Here is a 20,000-nt window from a genome sequence, read left to right as displayed (position 1 = left end):
GGTAACAGTGGAAGTGATGGAGGGAGGTTTGGTAACAGTGGAGGTAATGGAGGGAGGTTTGGTAACAGTGGAGGTAATGGAGGGAGGTTTTGGTAACAGTGGAGGTAATGGAGGGAGGTTTGGTAACAGTGGAGGTAATGGAGGGAGGTTTTGGTAACAGTGGAGGTAATGGAGGGAGGTTTGGTAACAGTGGAAGTGATGGAGGGAGGTTTTGGTAACAGTGGAGGTAATGGAGGGAGGTTTGGTAACAGTGGAAGTGATGGAGGGAGGTTTTGGTAACAGTGGAGGTAATGGAGGGAGGTTTTGGTAACAGTGGAAGTGATGGAGGGAGGTTTGGTAACAGTGGAGGTAATGGAGGGAGGTTTGGTAACAGTGGAAGTGATGGAGGGAGGTTTTGGTAACAGTGGAGGTAATGGAGGGAGGTTTGGTAACAGTGGAAGTGATGGAGGGAGGTTTTGGTAACAGTGGAGGTAATGGAGGGAGGTTTGGTAACAGTGGAAGTGATGGAGGGAGGTTTTGGTAACAGTGGAGGTAATGGAGGGAGGTTTTGGTAACAGTGGAAGTGATGGAGGGAGGTTTTGGTAACAGTGGAGGTAATGGAGGGAGGTTTGGTAACAGTGGAAGTGATGGAGGGAGGTTTGGTAACAGTGGAAGTGATGGAGGGAGGTTTGGTAACAGTGGAAGTGATGGAGGGAGGTTTTGGTAACAGTGGAAGTGATGGAGGGAGGTTTTGGCAACAGTGGAAGTGATGGAGGGAGGTTTTGGTAACAGTGGAAGTGATGGAGGGAGGTTTTGGCAACAGTGGAAGTGATGGAGGGAGGTTTTGGTAACAGTGGAAGTGATGGAGGGAGGTTTTGGCAACAGTGGAAGTGATGGAGGGAGGTTTTGGTAACAGTGGAAGTGATGGAGGGAGGTTTTGGTAACAGTGGAAGTGATGGAAGGAGGTTTTGGTAACAGTGGAAGTGATGGAGGGAGGTTTTGGTAACAGTGGAGGTAATGGAGGGAGGTTTGGTAACAGTGGAAGTGATGGAGGGAGGTTTTGGTAACAGTGGAGGTAATGGAGGGAGGTTTGGTAACAGTGGAAGTGATGGAGGGAGGTTTTGGTAACAGTGGAAGTGATGGAGGGAGGTTTGGTAACAGTGGAGGTAATGCAGGGAGGTTTGGTAACAGTGAAGGTAATGAAGGAAGGTTTGGTAACAATGGAGGTAATGCAGGGAGGTTTGGTAACAGTGGAGGTGATGGAGGGAGGTTTGGTAACAGTGGAGGTAATGCAGGGAGGTTTGGTAACAGTGGAGGTAATGGAGGGAGGTTTGGTAACAGTGGAGGTGATGGAGGGAGGTTTTGGTAACAGTGGAGGTGATGGAGGGAGGTTTGGTAACAGTGGAGGTAATGGAGGGAGGTTTGGTAACAGTGGAGGTGATGGAGGGAGGTTTGGTAACAGTGGAGGTAATGCAGGGAGGTTTGGTAACAGTGGAGGTAATGCAGGGAGGTTTGGTAACAGTGGAGGTGATGGAAGGAGGTTTGGTAACAGTGAAGGTAATGAAGGAAGGTTTGGTAACAATGGAGGTAATGCAGGGAGGTTTGGTAACAGTGGAGGTGATGGAGGGAGGTTTGGTAACAGTGGAGGTAATGCAGGGAGGTTTGGTAACAGTGAAGGTAATGAAGGAAGGTTTGGTAACAATGGAGGTAATGCAGGGAGGTTTGGTAACAGTGGAGGTAATGCAGGGAGGTTTGGTAACAGTGGAGGTAATGCAGGGAGGTTTGGTAACAGTGGAGGTGATGGAAGGAGGTTTGGTAACAGTGAAGGTAATGAAGGAAGGTTTGGTAACAATGGAGGTAATGCAGGGAGGTTTGGTAACAGTGGAGGTGATGGAGGGAGGTTTGGTAACAGTGGAGGTAATGGAGGGAAGTTTGGTAACAGTGGAGGTGATGGAGGTGTTGGTGTTGACAAAGCTCCTGGAGAGCGAAACGTTGCCACAGTAAAAGGTCTCATTAGTTGCATCTGTGTCCATTTGCCTAACATATGTTAGATTTTTAATTACTTAATTAATTAATTAATAATAATAATAATCTTTTATTTCTACAAGTACACGTACAAGGTATACAGACCATAGCTGACATCACTGACATACTACTATACAGAAAGCCCCCTTGTTATGCAGAGCATTTCGGGAAAATTAGGTCAATTTTGCCCCCAGGATGAGACCCACACCAGTTGATCAACACCCAGGTACCTACTTTACTGCTAGGTGAACATGGACAGTAGGTGTCTTATGGAAACACGTCATAATGTTTCTGCCCGTACCAGAGATCACTATATTTCCAGCAGTGAGTTTGTTTACAAGTATTTGCACTATGTACAATGCATTTATCAAATACTATAATATGAGAGAGAGAGAGAGAGAGAGAGAGAGAGAGAGAGAGAGAGAGAGAGAGAGAGAGAGAGAGAGAGAGAGAGAGAGAGAGAGAGAGAGAGAGAGAGAGAGAAATCTGTTACAGCTTTATACACTCACGCAAGACAAACTCTGGCGTGGTGTTAGCCATCTCGAGGCTTGTGAGGACCTGAAGTCCCAGGGTGCCCCTACATGAGAGGTAATTTACCCCGGTGCTCCCACCCTCACGCCTCTGTCTCTCACCCTGACTGGCAGACCTTCACAACAAGCTGGCAGTCATTCAAACAGGCGATGATCTACCGTGTTTTTAAGCTGGTCATTGGCAGCATGCAGGAATGTGGATATGTGTGATGCTGGGTGAATATTGTACGTATAAGAGAATAAGAAGGAAGGAGCACTGCAGCAGGCCTACTGGCCCATGCTAGGCAGGTCCAAGTCATATCCACTTAAGAAAGAAGAAGAGTAAGACACATGTGCAACAGTTGGGTATCATTATTGTTGAAACGTTTCGCCTACACAGTAGGCTTCTTCAGTCAAATACAGAGGCATCAGGTGTAGTAGTGAAATAAAGATGATATAATCAGTCCATTAACCTTGGAGAAAAAGCATTTGAGGTGGTCAGTCCCTCAGCCCGGAGAGGAGTTCAGCTCCATGGAGATGATACATAACTCACAGTGTATATACACTGAGGAACCCTGGTTGTGTGACGTGAGGGGAATGATGGATTGGAGGGTTGGGGAGGAATGAGGGGAGTGAAGGGAAAGGAAGGGGAGAGGAGGGAGGTTTTGCATAGGAGGGAGGGGAGGGGGTTTTGCATGGGAAAGAGGGGAGGGGAGGGGGTGATCGATGAAAGGGGAGGGAAGGGGTGGATAAGAGACAGAGGGGAATTAGGGGAGGGGTGGGGTGATTGTTGTGGGGTCGTTGATGGGAGGGGGTATGCAATGGAGAGAAGAGGGGAAGGATGGAGGTGGTCGATGGGAGGGGAATGGAAGGGAGAGAGGGAGGGAAGTAGGGGGGTCGGGGGGTCGTAGCTACATGACCCACTCACTCCTTGTGAATGAACCTGTCCCTCACACACACACACACACACACACACACACACACACACACACACACACACACACACACACACACACACCTAGCCAAGCACGTAAAGAAACTAGAGAAAGTGCAAAGGTTTGCAACAAGACTAGTCCCAGAGCTAAGAGGTATGTCCTACGAGGAGAGGTTAAGGGAAATCAACCTGACGACACTGGAGGACAGGAGAGATAGGGGGGACATGATAACAACATACAAAATACTGAGAGGAATTGACAAGGTGGACAAAGACAGGATGTTCCAGAGATTGGACACAGTAACAAGGGGACACAGTTGGAAGCTAAAGACACAGATGAATCACAGGGATGTTAGGAAGTATTTCTTCAGCCACAGAGTAGTCAGTAAGTGGAATAGTTTGGGAAGCGATGTAGTGGAGGCAGGATCCATACATAGCTTTAAGCAGAGGTATGATAAAGCTCACGGCTCAGGGAGAGTGACCTAGTAGCGATCAGTGAAGAGGCGGGGCCAGGAGCTCGGACTCGACCCCCGCAACCTCAACTAGGTGAGTACAACTAGGTGAGTACACACACACACACACACACACACACACACACACACACACACACACACACACACACACATATATATATATATATATATATATATATATTATATATATATATATATATATATATATATATATATATATATATATATATATTTCGCAGATGACGTGAAGTTAATGAGAAGAATTAAATCAGATGAGGATCAGGCAGGACTACAAAGAGACCTGGACAGGCTGGCTACCTGGTCCAGCAACTGGCTTCTCGAATTCAACCTTGCCAAATGCAGTCATGAAGATCGGGGAAGGGCAAAGAAGACCGCAGACAGAGTATAGGCTAGGTGGACAAAGACTACAAACCTCACTCAAGGAGAAAGATCTTGGGGTGACCATAACACCGAGCACGTCTCCGGAGGCACACATCAACCAGATAACTGCTGCAGCATACGGGCGCCTGGCAAACCTGATAATAGCGTTCCGATACCTTAGTAAGGAATCGTTCAAGACACTGTACACCGTGTACGTCAGGACCATACTGGAGTATGCAGCACCAGTTTGGAACCCACACCTGGTCAAGCACGTCAAGAAATTAGAGAAAGTACAAAGGTTTGCAACAAGGCTAGTTGCGGAGCTCAGGGGAATGTCCTACGATGAAAGGTTGAGGGAAATCGGACTGACGACATTGGAGGACAGGAGAGTCAGGGGAGACATGATAACGACATACAAAATACTGCGTGGAATAGATTAGGTGGACAGAGACAGGATGTTCCAGAGATGGGACACAGAAACAAGTGGTTACAGTCGGAAGCTGAAGACTCAGACAAGTCACAGGGATGTTAGGAAGTATTTCTTTAATCATAGAGTCGTCAGGAAGTGGAATAGCTTAGCAAGCAATATAGTGGAGGCAGATACCATACATAGCTTTAAGACGAGGTATGACAAAGCTCAGGAAGCAAAGAGAGAGAGAGGACCTAGTAGAGATCATTGAAGAGGCGGGGCCAGGAGCTGAGTCTCGACCCTGCAACCACAATTAGGTGATTACAATTAGGTGAGTACACACACACACACACACACACACACACACACACACACACACACACACACACACACACACAGGGATCAGGGAATACCTGGCAGGAAGGAACCAACGTGTGCTGGTACGTGCTGAAGTGTCGGAGTGGGCGAATGTGTCGAGTGGGGTTCTCACAAGGGTCAGTCCTAGGCCCGGTGCTGTTTCTTGTATACGTGAATGACATGGTGGAAGGAATAGATTCAGAAGTGTCACTGTTCGCTGATGATGTGAAACTGATGAGGAGGATACAAGTGGGAGAGGATCAGTTAAGATTGCAAGGGGATCTGGACAAACTACAAGTATGGTCCGGCAAATGGCTCCTGGAGTTTAACCCCAGTAAGTGTAAGGTCATGAAGATTGGGGAAGGACACGGAAGACCGCAGACAGAGTACAGGTTAGGAAACCAACAGCTGCAAACGTCAGTTAAAGAAAATGATCTTGGGGTAAGCATTATAACGAACATGTCCCCTGAGGCACACATCAATCAAATAACTGCTGCAGCATATGGGAGATTGGCAAACCTGAGATTGGCGTTTAGACATCTGAGTAAGGAGTCATTCACGACATTGTACACAGTGTACGTAAGGCCTATACTGGAATATGCAGCGCCAGTATGGAACCCTCACTTAGTCAAGCACGTCAAGACATTGGAGAAAGTGCAAAAATTTGCAACACGATTAGTCCCGGAACTGAGGGGTATGTCTTATGAGGAGAGGTTAAGGGAACTCAACCTGATGACACTAGAGGATAGGAGGGATAGAGGGGACATGATAACAACGTATAAAACACTAAGAGACATTGACAACGTGGACAAGGATCGAATGTTTTAGAGATGGGATACAGAAACACGGGGACACAATTGGAAACTGAAAACCCAGATGAGTCATAGGGATGTTAGGAAGTATTTCTTGAGTCTTAGAGTTGTCAGGAACTGGAATAATCTGGAAAGTAGTGGAAGCAAATTCCATAAATAGCTTTAAGAAGAGGTATGACAAATATCATGGAGCAGGGAGAGAGTGAATTAGTATCGACCAGTGAAGAGGCGGGGCCAGGAGCTATGACTCGACCCCTGCAACCACATATAGGTGAGTACATATAGGTGAGTACACACACAGGAGCACACACACACACACACACACACACACACACACACACACACACACACACACACACACACACACACACACACACACACACACACACACACACACACATACAGGTGAAGTAAGCACTACTCAGTTTTGAGGGCGGGTATGGTCGGGCTCAGGTGGTAGTTAATTAAGTACAGCTAGGTGAGCAGACGTAGGCGAGTACAACAAGGTGAGTACACAGTAACACATTGATCCAGGTGTCCACACACGCACGTACCACCACACGCACACACCACCACACGCACACACCACCACACGCACACACCACCACACGCACGCACCACCACAAACACGCACCACCACACACACGCACCACCACACACACACGCACCACCACACGCACACACCACCACACGCACGTACCACCACACGCACACACCACCACACACACGCACCACCACACACACGCACCACCACACACACGCACCACCACACGCACACACCACCACACGCACACACCACCACACGCACACACCACCACACACACGCACCACCACACACACGCACCACCACACACACACGCACCACCACACACACACGCACCACCACACGCACACACCACCACACGCACGTACCACCACACGCACACACCACCACACGCACGTAACACCACACACACGCACCACCACACACACTCACCACGTCTCCTTGACGCACGTACCGCTAATAACCTCACTAATCACCTTCATTGTTTAATGACATGCAGCCAGCACCAACAGCCTGGCTGATCAGAACGTGTAGAGGGAGGCCTGGCGTGAGACTGACAGACGAGCAGTCCACAGCAGGTATCAGCAGCCTCTTGTTGTGTTAACTTGACGACTCACTTGTAATCAATCAGTTGAATATTCAGAATGACAGAGTGGGAGAGGGAGGGGAGGATGGGAGGTGGGAGTGGGAGGGGAGGATAGGAGGTGGGAGAGGGAGGGGAGGATAGGAGGTGGGAGTGGGAGGGGAGGATGGAGGTGGGAGTAGGGGAGGATGGGAGGTGGGAGGGGAGGGGAGGATAGGAGGTGGGAGAGGGAGGGGAGGATAGGAGGTGGGAGAGGGAGGGGAGGATGGGAGGTGGGAGAGGGAGGGGAGGATGGGAGGTGGGAGAGGGAGGGGAGGATAGGAGGTGGGAGAGGGAGGGGAGGATAGGAGGTGGGAGAGGGAGGGGAGGATGGGAGGTGGGAGAGGGAGGGGAGGATGGGAGGTGGGAGAGGGAGGGGAGGATGCGAGGTGGGAGTGGGAGGGCAGGATGGAAGGTGGGAGAGGGAGGGGAGGATGGAAGGTGAGAGTGGGAGAGGAGGATGGATGGTGGGAGAGGGAGGGGAGGATGGGAGGTGGGAGTGGGAGGGGAGGATGGGAGGTGGGAGTGGGAGGGGAGGATAGGAGGTGGGAGACGGAGGGGAGGATAGGAGGTGGGAGAGGGAGGGGAGGATGGGAGGTGGGAGAGGGAGGGGAGGATGGGAGGTGGGAGAGGGAGGGGAGGATGCGAGGTGGGAGTGGGAGGGGAGGATGGAAGGTGGGAGTGGGAGGGGAGGATGGAAGGTGAGAGTGGGAGAGGAGGATGGATGGTGGGAGTGGGAGGGGAGGATGGAAGGTGGGAGTGGGAGGGGAGGATCGAAGGTGGGAGTGGGAGGGGAGTATGGTTGGTGGGAGTGGGAGGGGAGGATGGAAGGTGGGAGAGGGAGGGGAGAATGGATGGTGGGAGAAGGAGGGGAGGATGGGAGTGGGAGGGGAGGATGGAAGGTGGGAGAGGAAGGGGAGGATGGAAGGTGGGAGTGGGAGGGGAGGATGGAAGGTGGGAGTGGGAGGGGAGGATGGAAGGTGGGAGTGGGAGGGGAGGATGGAAAGTGGGAGTGGGAGGGGAGGATGGAAGGTGGGAGTGGGAGGGGAGGATGGAAGGTGGGAGTGGGAGGGGAGGATGGAAGGTGGGAGTGGGAGGGGAGGATGGAAGGTGGGAGAGGGAGGGGAGAATGGATGGTGGGAGAAGGAGGGGAGGATGGGAGAGGGAGGGGAGGATGGAAGGTGGAGAGGAAGGGGAGGATGGAAGGTGGGAGTGGGAGGGGAGGATGGAAGGTGGGAGTGGGAGGGGAGGATGGAAGGTGGGAATGGGAGGGGAGGATGAAAGGTGGGAGTGGGAGGGGAGGATGGAAGGTGGGAGTGGGAGGGGAGGATGGAAGGTGGGAGTGGGAGGGGAGGATGGAAGGTGGGAGTGGGAGGGGCGGATGGGAGGTGGGAGTGGGAGGGGAGGATGGAAGGTGGGAGTGGGAGGGGAGGATGGAAGGTGGGAGTGGGAGGGGAGGATGGAAGGTGGGAGTGGGAGGGGAGGATGGAAGGTGGGAGAGGGAGGGGAGGATTGAAGGTGGGAGTGGGAGGGGAGGATGGAAGGTGGGAGTGGGAGGGGAGGATGGATGGTGGGAGTGGGAGGGGAGGATGGAAGGTGGGAGGGGAGGATGGAAGGTGGGAGTGGGAGGGGAGGATAGAAGGTGGAAGTGGGAGGGGAGGATGGTAGGTGGGAAAGGGAGGGGAGGATTGAAGGTGGGAGTGGGAGGGGAGGATGGAAGGTGGGAGTGGGAGGGGAGGATGGATGGTAGGAGTGGGAGGGGAGGATGGAAGGTGAGAGTGGGAGGGGAGGAAAGAAGGTGGGAGAGGGAGGGAGGATGGAAGGTGGGAGTGGGAGGGGAGGATGGAAGGTGGGAGTGGGAGGGGAGGATCGAAGGTGAGAGAGGGAGAGGAGGATGGATGGTGGGAGTGGGAGGGGAGGATGGAAGGTGGGTGTGGGTGGGGAGGATCGAAGGTGGGAGTGGGTGGGGAGGATGGAAGGTGGGAGTGGGAGGGGAGGATGGAAGGTGGGAGAGGGAGGGGAGAATGGATGGTGGGAGAAGGAGGGGAGGATGGGAGAGGGAGGGGAGGATGGAAGGTGGGAGAGGAAGGGGAGGATGGAAGGTGGGAGTGGGAGGGGAGGATGGAAGGTGGGAGTGGGAGGGGAGGATGGAAGGTGGGAGTGGGAGGGGAGGATGGAATGTGGGAGTGGGAGGGGAGGATGGAAGGTGGGAGTGGGAGGGGAGGATGGAAGGTGGGAGAGGGAGGGGAAGATAGAAGGTGGGAGTGGGAGGGGTGGATGGAAGGTGGGAGAGGGAGGGGATGATGGTTGGTGGGAGAGGGAGGGGAGGATGGATGGTGGGAGAGGGAGGGGAGGATGGGAGAGGGAGGGGAGGATGGAAGGTGGGAGTGGGAGGGGAGGATGGATGGTGGGAGTGGGAGGGGAGGATGGATGGTGGGAGGGGGAGGGGAGGATGGATGGTGGGAGAGGGAGGGGAGGATGGATGGTGGGAGTGGGAGGGGAGGATGGAAGGTGGGAGTGGGAGGGGAGGATGGAAGGTGGGAGAGGGAGGGGAAGATAGAAGGTGGGAGTGGGAGGGGTGGATGGAAGGTGGGAGAGGGAGGGGATGATGGATGGTGGGAGAGGGAGGGGAGGATGGATGGTGGGAGAGGGAGGGGAGGATGGGAGAGGGAGGGGAGGATGGAAGGTGGGAGTGGGAGGGGAGGATGGATGGTGGGAGTGGGAGGGGAGGATGGATGGTGGGAGGGGGAGGGGAGGATGGATGGTGGGAGCGGGAGGGGAGGATGGATGGTGGGAGTGGGAGGGGAGGATGGAAGGTGGGAGAGGGAGGGGACGATGGAAGGTGGGAGAGGGAGGGGAGGATGGAAGGTGGGAGTGGGAGGGGAGGATGGAAGGTGGGAGTGGGAGGGGAGGATGGATGGTGGGAGTGGGAGGGGAGGATGGAAGGTGGGAGTGGGAGGGGAGGATGGAAGGTGGGAGTGGTAGGGGAGGATGGATGGTGGGAGGGGAGGATGGATGGTGGGAGTGGGAGGGGAGGATGGAAGGTGGGAGTGGGAGAGGAGGATGGATGGTGGGAGTGGGAGGGGAGGATGGAAGGTGGGAGTGGGAGGGGAGGATGGATGGTGGGAGTGGGAGGGGGGATGGAAGGTGGGAGTGGGAGGGGAGGATGGAAGGTGGGAGTGGGAGGGGAGGATGGAAGGTGGGAGTGGGAGGGGAGGATGGATGGTGGGAGTGGGAGGGGAGGATGGAAGGTGGGAGTGGGAGGGGAGGATGGAAGGTGGGAGAGGGAGGGGAGGATGGAAGGTGGGAGTGGGAGGGCAGGATGGAAGGTGGGTGTGGGAGGGGAGGATGGAAGGTGGGAGTGGGAGGGGAGGACAGAAGGTGGGAGTGGGAGGGGAGGATGGATGGTGGGAGAGGGAGGGGAGGATGGAAGGTGGGAGTGGGAGGGCAGGATGGAAGGTGGGAGAGGGAGGGGAGGATGGAAGGTGGGAGTGGGAGGGGAGGATGGAAGGTGGGTGTGGGAGGGGAGGATGGAACGTGGGAGAGGGAGGGGAGGATGGAAGGTGGGAGTGGGAGGGGAGGATGGAAGGTGGGAAAGGGAGGGGAGGATGGAAGGGGGGAGTGGGTGGGGAGGATGGAAGGGGGGAGAGGGAGGGGAGGATGGAAGGTGGGAGAGGGAGGGGATGATGGATGGTGGGAGAGGGAGGGGAGGATGGATGGTGGGAGAGGGAGGGGAGGATGGGAGAGGGAGGGGAGGATGGAAGGTGGGAGTGGGAGGGGAGGATGGATGGTGGGAGTGGGAGGGGAGGATGGATGGTGGGAGTGGGAGGGGAGGATGGATGGTGGGAGTGGGAGGGGAGGATGGATGGTGGGAGTGGGAGGGGAGGATGGAAGGTGGGAGAGGGAGGGGAGGATGGAAGGTGGGAGAGGGAGGGAAGTATGGGAGGTGGGAGAGGGAGGGGAGGATGGATGGTGGGAGTGGGAGGGGAGGATGGAAGGTGGGAATGGGAGGGGAGGATGGATGGTGGGAGTTGGAGGGGAGGATGGAAGGTGGGAGAGGGATGGGATGATGGAAGGTGGGAGAGGGAGGGGAGGATGGGAGGTGGGAGAGGGAGGGGAGGATGGAAGGTGGGAGAGGGAGGGGAGGATGGAAGGTGGGAGAGGGAGGGGAGGATGGGAGTTGGGAGTGGGAGGGGAGGATGGAAGGTGGGAGTGGGAGGGGAGGATGGATGGTGGGAGTGGGAGGGGAGGATGGAAGGTGGGAGAGGGAGGGTAGGAAGGATGGTGGGAGAGGGAGGGGAGGATGGGAGAGGGAGGGGAGAGGATGGAAGGGAGGGGAGGATGGGAGAGGGAGGGGAGGTTGGAAGGTGTGAGAGGGAGGGGAAGATGGAAGGTGTGAGAGGGAGGGGAGGATGGAAGAGGGAGGGGAGGATGGGAGAGGGAGGGGAGGATGGGAGGTGGGAGAGGGAGGGGAGGATGGGAGAGGGAGGGGAGGATGGGAGGTGGGAGAGGGAGGGGAGGATGGGAGGTGGGAGATACTGGTGGGAGGGAAGGATATGTGATGGGTTTTAACGTAATCTTTCTCTGGGTGTAACCTGTGGGGACCCACAGCCTCGATGAATCGAAGGAGAAAGAGTTGAATGATAGTGCTAGGGCTTTCGTAAATATCAAAAAAAGGCACAATACCGTGCTCTCTTCTGTCACGTCAGAGATCATAGCCATCCTATTGACTGGTCTTCTGTTAAAACTGTCTTCCCTACTTCTAACTCGAACAGTCGCCGTCTAGTTGAATCCTCTCTAATACACAACTTTCCTTGTATGAACCTTAGCCCTGGCTTCGTCTCTGTAGATGCCTTCCTCTCCCACTACATTGTAAAATGCTCCAAACTTCAGAACACCCGTGACTTAACCTGAATCCTCATTTTTTCTTTTTCTTTTTCTTCTTCTCCCTCTTCCCCTTTCCTCTTTCCTTTTTCTCCTCTGGGTTGTCTTTCTTTTGTCTCGCGTTTCTGTTCCTTCTTTATTTATTTCACCACTTCCCCTTTCACCCACCTCTGTGCACTTGCTCTCCCTCAGTGGGCACCTAACTCCCTTGCAGTGCTCCCCTTCCTTTGTATTTGACTGGCTCGTCCTCCTTATTTCCCACTACTACCACTACCTCTTCTACTACTACTACTACTTCTACTACTACTACTACTACTACTACTACTACTACTACTACTACTACTACTACTACTACTACTACTACTACTACTACTACCACCACCACCTCTTCCTGCCTATATATAGCCGTCCTGCTCCACTTCTGGTTAGTGTGACTTTGTAAATGGTCCAAATCAGACCGAAACGTCGTCGTAAGCTTCTCTCTTTTATGTGCGGGTTGTTTGTGTATAGGACTTTCGTGTTGCAATCAACACATCATCAGCAGCTTGCAATGTTGCAGGAAAGAGGAGGAGGTTTAAGCAGATACGATGACACGGGACGACTTTGCTGCAGGAAAGTCGTTCCCTGTGATCGTATTTGCAACATTGCAACATGATTATGTATCTGTAGTATTTAATTTACAGTTTCCTCCCTTTCTCCCCTCGTTTTAAATTAGTTTTCTTTATCTAATACCTTTATCTAATACCCCTAGCAACCCCTGACACCTATTCCCCTAACATACCCCATAACACAACCCTTAACATTACCATAACATACCACTTAACACCCATTTCCATAACCCCCTCCCCCTTTCTCCCCCCCCTACCATTCTTCTTAAAAATTATGTCGCCATGCTTGCTTCACTGATGCTCAATATAACATACATACATCTGGAAAATTTTCTTGGCGTTTTTTAAAAACGAATTTATTCAGAAAAAATTAGTCTAAATATGTATTTCTTTCCGTCCCTTTGTGCATTGTTAAGATGGTCAGGTAGTCTAGGTCTGTCTGTCTGTCTGTCTGTCTGTCTGTCTGTCTGTCTGTCTGTCTGTCTGTCTGTCTGTCTGTCTGTCTGTCTGTCTGTCTGTCTGTCTCTCTCTCTCTCTCTCTCTCTCTCACACACACACACCCACACACACGGAGGAACAGACACAGAGGGGAACAAACATATAAACAGATATAAGCACAGAGAGAGAGGGCGGGGGGGGGGGAAGCACACAGAAACAAAGAACAGACACAATCACAGACAGAAAGAAACTGTGTGCAGACACAGGCACACAGAAGGTCAGACAGAGAGAAACAATGAGAAGAGCAGACACACAGAGAGGAGCAGACACAAACAGAGGAGCAGACACAGAGAGCAGACACAGAGAGGAACATACACAGAGAGCAGACACACAGAGAGGGGAATAGACTTCACAATCTCAAAGTGAAATTTGGGTCAGATGTGAGGCGAGTGTTGGATCAAGGACTTGTGTGGTGATGGTGATAGTGAGGCTGGAATGGTCTCTATTGATGGTGATAACTTGTATGGTGGTAGTGATGGTGATAACTTGTATGGTGGTAGTGATGGTGATAACTTGTATGGTGGTAGTGATGGTGATAACTTGTATGGTGGTAGTGATGGTGATAACTTGTATGGTGGTAGTGATGGTGATAACTTGTATGGTGGTAGTGATGGTGATAACTTGTATGGTGGTAGTGATGGTGATAACTTGTATGGTGGTAGTGATGGTGATAACTTGTATGGTGGTAGTGATGGTGATAACTGTCTTGACGTGGATATTATACTATACACACTGCAACATACATATAAATAATACACACATACTGCCGCATGCATGGCAAGAAAATACACACAGTACCACATACATATATAAACCATACACACAGTGTCAAACATACATAACGAACATATACACAGTATCACACACACATAACGAACATATACAGTGTCACACACACATAACGAACATATACATAGTGTCACACACACATAACGAACATACACACAGTGTCACACACACACATAACGAACATACACACAGTGGCACACACATAAAACGAACATACGGTGTCACACACATATATAACGAACATACACACAGTGTCACACACACATAACGAACATACACACAGGGTCTCACACACACATATAACGAACATACACACAGTGTCACACACATATAACGAACATACACACAGTGTCACACACACATATAACGAACATACACACAGTGTCACACACATATAACGAACATACACACAGTGTCACACACATATAACGAACATACGGTGTCACACACACATATAACGAACATACAGTGTCACACACACATATAACGAACATACATACAGTGTCACACACACATATAACGAACATACACACAGTGTCACACACACATATAACGAACATACACACAATGTCACACACACATATAACGAACATACATACAGTGTCACACACATATATAACGAACATATACACAGTGTTACACACACATATAACGAACATACACACAGTCTCACACACATATAACGAACATACGGTGTCACACACACATATAACGAACATACACACAGTGTCACACACACACATATAACGAACATACACACAGTGTCACACACACATATAACGAACATACACACAATGTCACACACACACACATAACGAACATACACACAATGTCACACGCACATATAACGAACATACACAGTGTTACACACACATATAACGAACATACACACAGTGTCACACACACATAACGAACATAGACACAGTGTTACACACACATATAACGAACATACACACAATGTCACACACACATATAACGAACATACACAGTGTTACACACACATAACGAACATACACACAGTGTTACACACACACATATAACGAACATACACACAATGTCACACACACATATAACGAACATACACACAGTGTTACACACACATAACGAACATACACACAGTGTTACACACACACATATAACGAACATACACACAGTGTCACACACATATAACGAACATACACACAGTGTTATACACACACACATATAACGAACATATACACAGTGTTACACACACATATAGCGAACATACACACAGTGTTACACACACATATAACGAACATACACAGTGTTATGCACTCATAACGAACATACACACAGTGTTACACACACACATATAACGAACATACATACAATGTCACACACACATATAACGAACATGCACACAGTGTTACACACACATATAACGAACATACACACAATGTCACACACACATATAACGAACATACACACAGTGTTACACACACATAACGAACATACACACAGTGTTACACACACACATATAACGAACATACACACAGTGTCACACACATATATAACGAACATACACACAGTGTCACACACACATATAACGAACATACACACAGTGTCACACACACATATAACGAACATACACACAGTGTCATACACACATATAACGAACATACACAGTGTCACACACACATATAACGAACATACACACAGTGTCACACACATATAACGAACATACGGTGTCACACACACATATAACGAACATACACAGTGTCACACACACATATAACGAACATACATACAGTGTCACACACACATATAACGAACATACACACAGTGTCACACACACGTATAACGAACATACACACAGTGTCACACACACATATAACGAATATACGGTGTCACACACATATAAAGAACATACACACAGTGTTACACACACATATAACGAACATACACACAGTGTCACACACATATAACGAACATACGGTGTCACACACACATATAACGAACATACACACAGTGTCACACATACATGTAACGAACATACACACAGTGTCACACACACATATATAACGAACATACACACAGTGTTACACACACACATAACGAACATACACACAATGTCACACACACATATATAACGAACATACACACAGTGTTACACACACATAACGAACATACACACAGTGTTACACACACATATAACGAACATACATACAGTGTCACACACACATCACGAACATACACACAGTGTTACACATACATATAACGAACATACACACAGTGTCACACACATATAACGAACATACGGTGTCACACACACATATAACGAACATAAACACAGTGTCACACATACATGTAACGAAAATACACACAGTGTCACACACACATATAACGAACATACACACAATGTCACACACACACATAACGAACATACACACAATGTCACACACACATATAACGAACATACACACAGTGTTACACACACATATAACGAACATAGACACAGTGTCACACACACATAACGAACATAGACACAGTGTTACACACACATATAACGAACATACACACAATGTCACACACACATATAACGAACATACACACAGTGTTACACACACATAACGAACATACACACAGTGTTACACACACACATATAACGAACATACACACAGTGTCACACACATATATAACGAACATACACACAGTGTCACACACACATATAACGAACATACACACAGTGTCACACACACATATAACGAACATACACACAGTGTCATACACACATATAACGAACATACACACAGTGTTACACACACATAACGAACATTCACAGAGTGTCACACACATACACATAACGAACATACACACAGTGTCACACACACATAACGAACATACACACAGTGTTACACACACATAACGAACATTCACACAGTGTCACACACATACACATAACGAACATACACACAGTGTCACACACACATAACGAACATTCACACAGTGTCACACACACATAACGAACATACACAGAGTGTCACACACACATAACGAACATACACACAGTGTCACACACACATAACGAACATACACACAGTGTCACACACACATAACGAACATTCACACAGTGTTACACACACACACATATAACGAACATACACACAGTGTCACACACACATAACGAACATACACACAGTGTCACACACACATAACGAACATACACACAGTGTCACACACACATAACGAACATACACACAGTGTCACACACACATAACGAACATACACACAGTGTCACACACACATAACGAACATACACACAGTGTCACACACACATAACGAACATACACACAGTGTCACACACACATAACGAACATACACACAGTGTCACACACACATAACGAACATACACACAGTGTCACACACACATAACGAACATACACACAGTGTCACACACACATAACGAACATACACACAGTGTCACACACACATAACGAACATACACACAGTGTCACACACACATAACGAACATACACACAGTGTCACACACACATAACGAACATACACACAGTGTCACACATACATGTAACGAAAATACACACAGTGTCACACACACATATAACGAACATGCACACAATGTCACACACACACATAACGAACATACACACAATGTCACACACACATATAACGAACATACACACAGTGTTACACACACATATAACGAACATAGACACAGTGTCACACACACATAACGAACATAGACACAGTGTTACACACACATATAACGAACATACACACAATGTCACACACACATATAACGAACATACACACAGTGTTACACACACATAACGAACATACACACAGTGTTACACACACACACATAACGAACATACACACAGTGTCACACACATATATAACGAACATACACACAGTGTCACACACACATATAACGAACATACACACAGTGTCACACACACATATAACGAACATACACACAGTGTCATACACACATATAACGAACATACACAGTGTCACACACACATATAACGAACATACACACAGTGTCACACACATATAACGAACATACGGTGTCACACAAACATATAACGAACATACACAGTGTCACACACACACATAACGAACATACATACAGTGTCACACACACATATAACGAACATACACACAGTGTCACACACACGTATAACGAACATACACACAGTGTCACACACACATATAACGAATATACGGTGTCACACACATATAAAGAACATACACACAGTGTTACACACACATATAACGAACATACACACAGTGTCACACACATATAACGAACATACGGTGTCACACACACATATAACGAACATACACACAGTGTCACACATACATGTAACGAACATACACACAGTGTCACACACACATATATAACGAACATACACACAGTGTTACACACACACATAACGAACATACACACAATGTCACACACACATATATAACGAACATACACACAGTGTTACACACACATAACGAACATACACACAGTGTTACACACACATATAACGAACATACATACAGTGTCACACACACATCACGAACATACACACAGTGTTACACATACATATAACGAACATACACACAGTGTCACACACATATAACGAACATACGGTGTCACACACACATATAACGAACATAAACACAGTGTCACACATACATGTAACGAAAATACACACAGTGTCACACACACATATAACGAACATACACACAATGTCACACACACACATAACGAACATACACACAATGTTACACACACATATAACGAACATACACACAGTGTTACACACACATATAACGAACATAGACACAGTGTCACACACACATAACGAACACAGACACAGTGTTACACACACATATAACGAACATACACACAATGTCACACACACATATATAACGAACATACACACAGTGTTACATACACATAACGAACATACACACAGTGTTACACACACACATATAACGAACATACACACAGTGTCACACACACATAACGAACATACACACAAGAACATACACACAGTGTTACACACATATATAACGAACATACACACAGTGTTACACACACGTAACGAACATACACACAATGTCACACACACACATATAACGAACATACACACAGTGTTACACACACATATAACGAACATACACACAGTGTCACACACACACATAACGAACATACACACAGTGTTACACACACATATAACGAACATACACACAATGTCACACACACATATATAACGAACATACACACAGTGTTACACACACATAACGAACATACACACAGTGTTACACACACATATAACGAACATACACACAGTGTCACACACACATAACGAACATACACACAGTGTTACACACACATATAACGAACATACACACAGTGTTACACACACATAACGAACATACACACAGTGTTACACACACACATATAACGAACATACACACAGTGTCACACACACACATAACGAACATACACACAGTGTTACACACACACATAACGAACATACACACAGTGTTACACACACATAACGAACATTCACACAGTGTCACACACATACACATAACGAACATACACACAGTGTCACACACACATAACGAACATACACACAGTGTTACACACACATAACGAACATTCACACAGTGTCACACACATACACATAACGAACATACACACAGTGTCACACACACATAACGAACATTCACACAGTGTCACACACACATAACGAACATACACACAGTGTCACACACACATAACGAACATACACACAGTGTCACACACACATAACGAACATACACACAGTGTCACACACACATAACGAACATTCACACAGTGTTACACACACACACATATAACGAACATACACACAGTGTCACACACACATAACGAACATACACACAGTGTCACACACACATAACGAACATACACACAGTGTCACACACACATAACGAACATACACACAGTGTCACACACACATAACGAACATACACACAGTGTCACACACACATAACGAACATACACACAGTGTCACACACACATAACGAACATACACACAGTGTCACACACACATAACGAACATACACACAGTGTCACACACACATAACGAACATACACACAGTGTCACACACACATAACGAACATACACACAGTGTCACACAGATATAAC

At 48.5% G+C, this 20,000-nt stretch overlaps 1 protein-coding gene across 5 annotated transcripts in view; it reads left to right on the top strand.

Moving 5' to 3' along the window:
• wnd (Mitogen-activated protein kinase kinase kinase 13 wallenda) overlaps positions 1-20,000 on the top strand; it is a 216,016-nt gene that overhangs the window by 17,035 nt on the left and 178,981 nt on the right. The window lies entirely within an intron of this gene.

This window comes from Cherax quadricarinatus, chromosome 7 (assembly GCF_038502225.1).
Source record: "Cherax quadricarinatus isolate ZL_2023a chromosome 7, ASM3850222v1, whole genome shotgun sequence".
In the NCBI taxonomy this organism is placed as follows: domain Eukaryota; kingdom Metazoa; phylum Arthropoda; class Malacostraca; order Decapoda; family Parastacidae; genus Cherax; species Cherax quadricarinatus.
This window is presented reverse-complemented; position numbering and strand designations above follow the sequence as displayed.